Source organism: Centruroides sculpturatus, unplaced genomic scaffold (genome assembly GCF_000671375.1).
Source record: "Centruroides sculpturatus isolate CEXI.00-Female unplaced genomic scaffold, Cexi_2.0 scaffold119, whole genome shotgun sequence".
Classification (NCBI taxonomy): domain Eukaryota; kingdom Metazoa; phylum Arthropoda; class Arachnida; order Scorpiones; family Buthidae; genus Centruroides; species Centruroides sculpturatus.
Genome location: NW_019384338.1, coordinates 600913 through 608953, shown reverse-complemented (window position 1 = coordinate 608953; position 8041 = coordinate 600913). Strand labels below are relative to the sequence as shown.

Genomic DNA, 8041 nt, shown 5'->3' with positions numbered 1-8041 from the left:
TTTCAATAGAATTTTAATGTTTAAAATAAAATAGTTCTAACAATTTCTCACAAAACTAATTGAATATAATTCCAATATCTGGTGGAATGCAAGAATACCGTTACCGCAAACTTATTTTAAATTCAAACTTAAATGGAAAAATTTTCGAATTACAGTATGTAAAAAAAATTCTAATTTTAAAATATTTTTTCCTAAAGCAATATCTTTTCGATACTTAACAATCGAAATTATAACCTTAACGAAATATATTTTTGATAAGCTCATATTCGCAGCTTTTCCAGGTACGATTTGAAGAACTGCCAGGTAGTTAACTGGACTATCAGGGATGCGATATATATCGTGAGAACGCCTGTCACAAAGGTGTCATTCTGTCACGATAGCAATTCTGATAAGGTTGGATGTGGGAGTTACAAGATAGACAGGCTATGAGCTTTCTTCGGTACACATTGGTGGAGTCCAGCGCTCCTTATACTGAAGATAGAAAGTTTGATCTTGCGAATTGTGCCGCCTTTTATGAATGTCGTAAATTTAAAATGAGGTATACAGGCCTCTGAAAATATCCTAGTTTATTTCCTACTTATTAGAAAATCATTCAAGATTCCTATATCTTGAATGGTTCACTAATAAGAAAAGGTCGAAACTATACCTTTACATTAGAAACAGTTTGTTTATATCTTGAACCAGTACAAATATACACATATATAATCACGATAAGCGAATTTAATTTCCGGAAACAAAATTTTTCCTTATTTGATTTTAAGTATTTAACATGGGTGTTTCTTAATGTTATTTAAATGCTATTTCTTTCGAAATTAAATAATTGTAATATTTATAATGTTTAAAAGAACATAAATAAACAATTACAAAAATTTAAGGAAAACAAAAAGTTGAAAATTTTGCATATATCATGGTATTTTTATCACAAGAAAAAATCTTTGAATTTTGATGTAAAACACATACTGCTTAAGTAAAATGTCAAGATCATTATGTTGAATATATAGTTATTTAAATAAGGTCTACAGTAAATCGAATTCAATACATCATCGAATTTCGTCAAGTTAATAAGCATCTTCAAACATTCTGTTTTGGTGTAGATCAATAATACCAAATCAATGTAAGGTTGAATGAGTTAGAATCAGATATTTCTCTAACAATTACTACAGAAAATTGTCGAAGCATGTCCTGCATTCAGGATGCATTTCGTCGTCTCGATCCATGCTTATTAATCGTAGTCTTTACCAGAGTAAGTGAAGGGAAGGATGTATGCCCAACTGAAGTTGCATGAATTGTACATAAAACTCCCAACCAATTAGGCAATCTTTTAGGAAAAGGAAATCATTTTGGACAATCAGTTAATCCATTTGTAAGAAATCCGAACTTGGTTTTACCTAAACTAAATAAGCTTTCGATCTAATAATATTCACTGATATGTACATTTTAAGTTTAATTAAAAAATATCATTATAATAGTAATAGTCTATTTTTGAAATATTATAATACAGTAATTATTTATTTATTTTCATAGACAACATAAGCTTACGTTAACACACTTTATGCCAAAATTTTTATTCTGAAAAGCTCAATACTTTTTACTAGATGGCTCCTAAAAACCATAGTTAGATGTATTTTTTCAAAGGTGCAGTCGGTTTATTTGTGCTACCGTCAAAAAAGGTGGAGAACTTAACACAGCCGGAACGGATTAACCCCGCATGTAGATTGACACGAATTTTGCGTACTTGCAAGTGTAATGCATTTATAGTTATAGTTAAACCTTAAGTTTTACAAAATACTCAGGTGGTAAAATATATTTCGACTAAACAGCAATTTGAAATAATTTTTTAAATGGCATATTAATCTATTATTTTAACGAAAGCAATTTTACTTAGGTTCGATTTGACAAGACGTGTATCATCTGTCCAGATAAGCGACGTGATTTGATCGGCCATGTGGAGAGGTGGGATCAACCATGTGTGGATACCCGCAGGGTTATAATGGGATTCATTAGGTGAGGGGGAGTGAGGGGAGGTCCGCAGGGATCTTCCGACACTGTTAGACCTTACAACAAAATGATGGGCTGATAATTTCATTTCTCAAGCATGTAACAGAGAGGAAAACGTCTAATGATTGATTGAAGTTTTTTGCAAAGAAAACTAATTAATAATGATAATTAGCGCCATTTAGATTTGAAAATACGAAATCAATATTATTTATTATAATTTAATAAATTATCTAATATAATAATGATTGTAATTTTAAACGTATGTTATTTAATTTCAATTAATTTATAATTAAACAGTTATTTATGATATTTTAAAATAAAACTCTAAACGAAAATTCAAAATATCTAAATTAACATTAAAAATATCTTATCCAAGTTTTTAAATATATAGAATCAATTCTCTTAAGAAATGTTTCAAACAGCCGAGTATTATAGTTTTACAGTCTAATTATTTTAAATATAAACACTACAGATAATAATCATAGAATATTGTATACATTTCCGTTAAATTAGATTACCAGCGCTTTTAATCGAATAAACATTAATTTTTAAATTAATTTTTAGAGTGGGAAGAATGAATATATTCTAAATTGATTATAGACCTAATGATGATAATTACTATTGATCCAAGTTCTGCAGATTATAATAATCTTTAAGAAAATATTTGCTAGTACAAAATCGTATTAATATAAACTTCATAAAAGTTTTATATTATATTAACCATTTTTAATTTACTACTATAAAATTATATGGAAAAAAAGTATATTAATTTTCAAATTGTAGAAATTCCTTCACATCTCTGTATTCTTCTTCTTAAAAAGAATAAATTAATTTTGAAGAAAAGTTTATCTTCTTTTCCATATTTAGGAATCCATAATTAACTTAAACTATTTTAAAAATTAAATTAAACGTTCTTAAAAATATTTTTTAACTATAAATTTATCTTACAAAATTTAAACGAGAGTCGGATTTTCGTCAATAAATTGTCATAGAAAGCATAGTTTTAAACTAATTTATTATGGATAAGAAAACTTTTTCGTCTTTAATTTCACATATGGAAGATGGTATGATTTGCAACAATACAGTAGAAAATAAAGGTGTTAAAGAAATTCAGAAACAAAAACAAAGCTTTTTATTTAAAGTTGCAAATTTTAAAACAATTATTGAAATCAATTTCAAGACTTAAAATTCCATACAAATATTGATTTTGGTCGTTGGTATTCCATTAATACTATATAACAATATGACTTGTTCCGACTGAGATCCCATAAACATATTGGACAAATTGAAGTATTCAGGGCGAATTAGTAAACAGATCGAACTCCCCAACACCTAACAGAGTCGGTACAAGTCACGCAAACATTATAAAATGACAAGTTTTTTAAAAGAAAGTCCTCGTCACCCTTTAATTTAGTAAAACAAAAGGAGAGCGAAGGAAAAAATATATATATAATAATAATAATAATAAAACTCGGTAATTGAAATTTAATAATTAATCGAGACTTAATCTAAAATCAATTTATTGTCATTCAAATTAAAACTTTTAATTAAAATCTAATCTTAATATGCTATTACAGGATGATTATATTTTTTAATATGATATTTCTTTTCCATTTTACAATAATTTTAAAATCGATTTGTAAAACAAACTTTTATCAAGTTTATAGAAAAAAAAAGGAAAGTGATCCAACAGTTTTTATTGTTATCAATTGTGTGCGTATAGGCCTATATTATAAGATTTTTAACGGAAAATCAAACGGTTCATCTTGTTAAAATAAACTGTATAAAATAATATATAAAACAGAACACGAAACACCTGATGTTCTGTTGTAAAAATAAATTTACACAGATGCTTTCCACAGCTTTTATAATAGCCCATCTATTAATCCATAGATTTTTTCCCATTGTATTCATGTATAATAATTGGCATCATAAAGGCTACAACGTAGTAGACACGTGGATAGCATACGCATATAGATGTTTATGCTAAAAAATTATCTTCTAATGTTATACCTTTCAGTAAATGAATAGAATAATATAATAATAATCAGATTGAGATAACTATAGCATTAATCTACAGTTTAGTTATTATTTAAGCTCAAATTGACTATTTTCACTTTTAGGCTACTAATAATCTATTTATTATTGATTAATAATTTTTAATATTCGTATCAGTCAATTTTTAGAGCTGATTTAGTACTTACTATTTTTAAAACTTTTTACTAGGAGTATTATTTTATGTTCATTTTTCAACTCACTCAGCCATGATTCCGTGTTATAATATGAAATATGAATGTATAGACAGTATTAGGATTAAACGTACATTCACACGGAGAGGTTATAGAAACTACAACAATCCAATCGCGAATAAGTTAGTGTGACTCGCCAAAGAAGAAAAAGTCACGAAGATGAAGACGTGATTTTAGTTGTAACATCACGTGATATAATAGGAGATTAAGATCTCTCTATGATTGTAATAACCTAAATACTACTTTTATGTTGTAAAACAAAATATTTCACCATAAAAGTAAATCAAATTTTGCATTTTTAAAATTCACTAAATTCATTTGTAATTTTTATTGCGTACTTTTCATTTCCGGCTCTTTTTATAGTTAATTTCAAGGTTGCATTTAAGTAGAGGATTAGTTTATCAATAAATCTTTTGTTTTCATCAATTTACTTTTTGTTTATAAATTTGACTTTATCTCAAAGGTTTCTGGAATTACGATAGATACTTTTATTTTTTTTTTAGTCTTAATTAATCAAAATTCATCTTTGGGTTTTCATTTATTTATCTATTGAAGATAAATATAAACTCAAAATCTAAAGTGAAAATGATTGTTTATAACCTATAATTGTTATTTTTATATTGTAATTCTTTTTAATTTTAATTTTTAATGTAAACAAAAATCTAGATATAGTGTTTTAAAAATTTTCTTAGGACTATTCAATAACATTACAATTAAAGTTCCAAGATTCCATTTTCATTGAATTAAAAAAATGTTAAATATCAATTAATTTTACTAAGAACAGCTAATTATTAATTATAGATTAGACAAGATAATATTCAATTTCTGTGAATATGCAAATAAAATTTTTAAGAAATAAAATTTTACATTTTACGTAATAATTATTGAATATCGTATATACAGTATAACAGGCCTAGAGTCAATTTATTTATAACAATTTTATGATAATTTGTGTTAAAAGTCATTAAAAGTTAGAAATCAAATAATATTTTAAATTTTATGTAATTTTGAATAATTTTGTATTCCAACAAATAATAATTATTTAAAGCTTAATCTCAAACTATTTAGAATATATAATTTGAAAAATGATAAAATTACAAGTAACATCAATCAAATTATCTATTAAATTTTCTCCTATCAGAAATCTACAGAAGTTATCCGCCAGAAAGTTAAGCAGTTTCTTTTTTCTTTTTTTTTCCTTTCAATCTTGCTTGTTTTCGACACAGAATAGTTTTCCTGTGTCGAAAACAAGATATGGTGGACTGATTTGCAGGTCAAAAGGTGAACATACGGTAGATGTGGTTTTATTAGGAAGATATGAAAGCGTCCTTCGTTCTATGATAGATTTAAAATAGCAAAAAACATTTAATATACTGTTTCAAAATTCGAAACAATAAAGCATAATATTACGAAATTTCCTTCAGACAATTTTTGTCTAATAGAGAACAATCATAAAAAAACAAACAAACAAACAAAAAAGATTCCAAAGTATACTTTTTGTTTTAATTATAAAAATCTAATAATTAAATTTTTACAGTAAAACCTGTCTAAAACGGGAAAAATTCTTCGAAACGCAGCGATTTTCTGTGTTAAAAAAAAAACCAGTTGAAAACGGAAACATGTCAAACCGGAAAAGTATTCTGTATCATACGAGTCCGGTTTACACAGGTTTTACTGTATTTTAAACAACAACCTTTAACTGTAACGATTCTAAAAGTTTCCAACATTGATGTGCAGTAAAACCTGTGTAAACCGGACTCGTATGGTACAAAATATTTTTCCGGTTTAGCGGGTTTCCGTTTTCAACACTTTTTTTTAACATAGAAAATCGTTACGTTTCGAAGAATTCCTCCCGTTTAGGCAGGTTTCCGTTTTACTAAGGTTCCGTTTTGAACAGGTTTTATACTGTATTTTTGAAACTTAATCTTTATTTAAATTTTATTGCAAATATATAAATCATTGTCTTCTTTTGCCTATTAATGCTTTAAAAATCGTAAATTATAAAAATAATCATTATAAATGGAAAAAAATTGATATTTAGATCTAAACGTCATTGTAATTATTTAAAAATTTCATAGAAAATAAACAAAATGAAAGAGCAATTACGAACCTTTTCTGGAAAGAAACAATTAACGATCAGTTAGATTAAAACATTAATTAAAAATAACATTTGAGTAATTTAATGTAAAGAGTAAATAAAATGAACAGAAGTAAAAAATCCAGACGATATTTTCTTAAGCCAGACGACATTTTATCCGAATCGAAAGCTAAGCTATCGTTTGGCTATCTTAACCAATCAGAATGAGCTAAACTATCGTTTGGTTCATTCCGATTGGTTAAGATCACTCCGTTACTAAGGCAACGTTCAATGTTTAAACAAAAGGGCGAATTTTGTAAGTTAAAAAATAAATTTATCTTAAGTTAAAGAAAAAAAAATGTTAATTTTATTAAAATCTTTAAATAATCTTGGTACGTGCTAATTATTAAAATAAGATGCTATTAGTAGGCTATATTTATTCACGTGCCATATTATACTATAGTAGTACAGTATATATGGTCACGTGCCATATTAGAATTAGGCTTAGAATGTCTTCAAAGCCTTAATTGCTTTGTTTAATTTTATATATAAAAAATTTAATATAAAATACAAATCAAATAGATAAATAATTTTACAAAAGCGTTTTAATTTGTTTTTATCTTTAAGAAGAATTAGTACTGTATAAAAAATTTTTTAAATGAACATTAATGTATTATATTCTTTTATTATTTATGATTTATAATTATATATGATAAAAGTACTTTAATGCATTACATTAGATTGTATTAAAAGTAGTCTTGAACATTTTTCAGATTCTATTCATTAACTTTTATTTTTCTGTTTATAAATTTTGTATTAATATTTATGAAAAATTAATTATTTTTTTTAATTCAAAAAAAGGATGTTTGAAGCTATAATTTATTCATTTATTAGTTTTCTATTATAAAAATGAAGCCTTACATTATTTAATAAAATATATACATAGATATATTTCAAATTAGAGTTCATTGCTTGCTGTAAACTTATATTTTCAGGCCTAGAAACAACATTTTATTCAATTTTTTTGTAGTCTAAAAGTACTATGAGAAACAAAATATCATTACTTGGGTTATATAAAAATTCATACTTTTTCCAAGACATTTACATAAATTATTTTATATATAAAGAACTCTTTTTAAAAAAATAAATATTAATTAATACAGGTATAAGCCTAACTCTTTTCATGGTCTACTGATTACAATGACCGCTGTTTTGTCACGCTTCTTTGTTATTTCTTCGCAAGATGTTTCACTTTTATATAATACCTATTACAACGGATTATATAACATATTAATCATTTTTTGGCATATTTATGATCTATATTTCTGATAAAGACCGGTGATTAGAGTAATAAAATATAAAGTAATAATATATCTAGGGTACTGTACTGTACAGTACATTATAAGTGGAAAGATCTCTGTATAATAAAGACAATTCTGTGCGAATTTAATAATTATTTCATTTGTAAAAGGGAAAATATTCGATGTAGTGGACCAAAGCGCGTTTTCAACGATGCAAAGTGCTGCAGGGATCTCCCAGGTGACAACATAATAATTACAGAGGAAGAGGTCACGTACACAGCGGAGCATCTGTCATAGACCGCTTATTTTCACCCGAAAATTATGCGGTGAGTTCTCCCCCATTTCTGTGTCTATTAAACAGATGAAAAGTCTAAAGCTTTACGTGATTTCACCTGCGCTTCTTTAGTCAATTGGGA

At 26.2% G+C, this 8041-nt stretch overlaps 1 long non-coding RNA gene across 1 annotated transcript in view; it reads right to left on the bottom strand.

The window, feature by feature from the left end:
* The window catches only part of LOC111632734, a 42633-nt gene extending 36146 nt beyond the window's left edge, over positions 1–6487 (bottom strand). The window contains exon 1 of the long non-coding RNA XR_002757916.1: positions 6358–6487. This is a non-coding gene — a long non-coding RNA (uncharacterized LOC111632734). The remainder of the gene's footprint in view (positions 1–6357) is intronic.
* Between the last annotated feature and the right edge of the window lie 1554 nt (positions 6488–8041).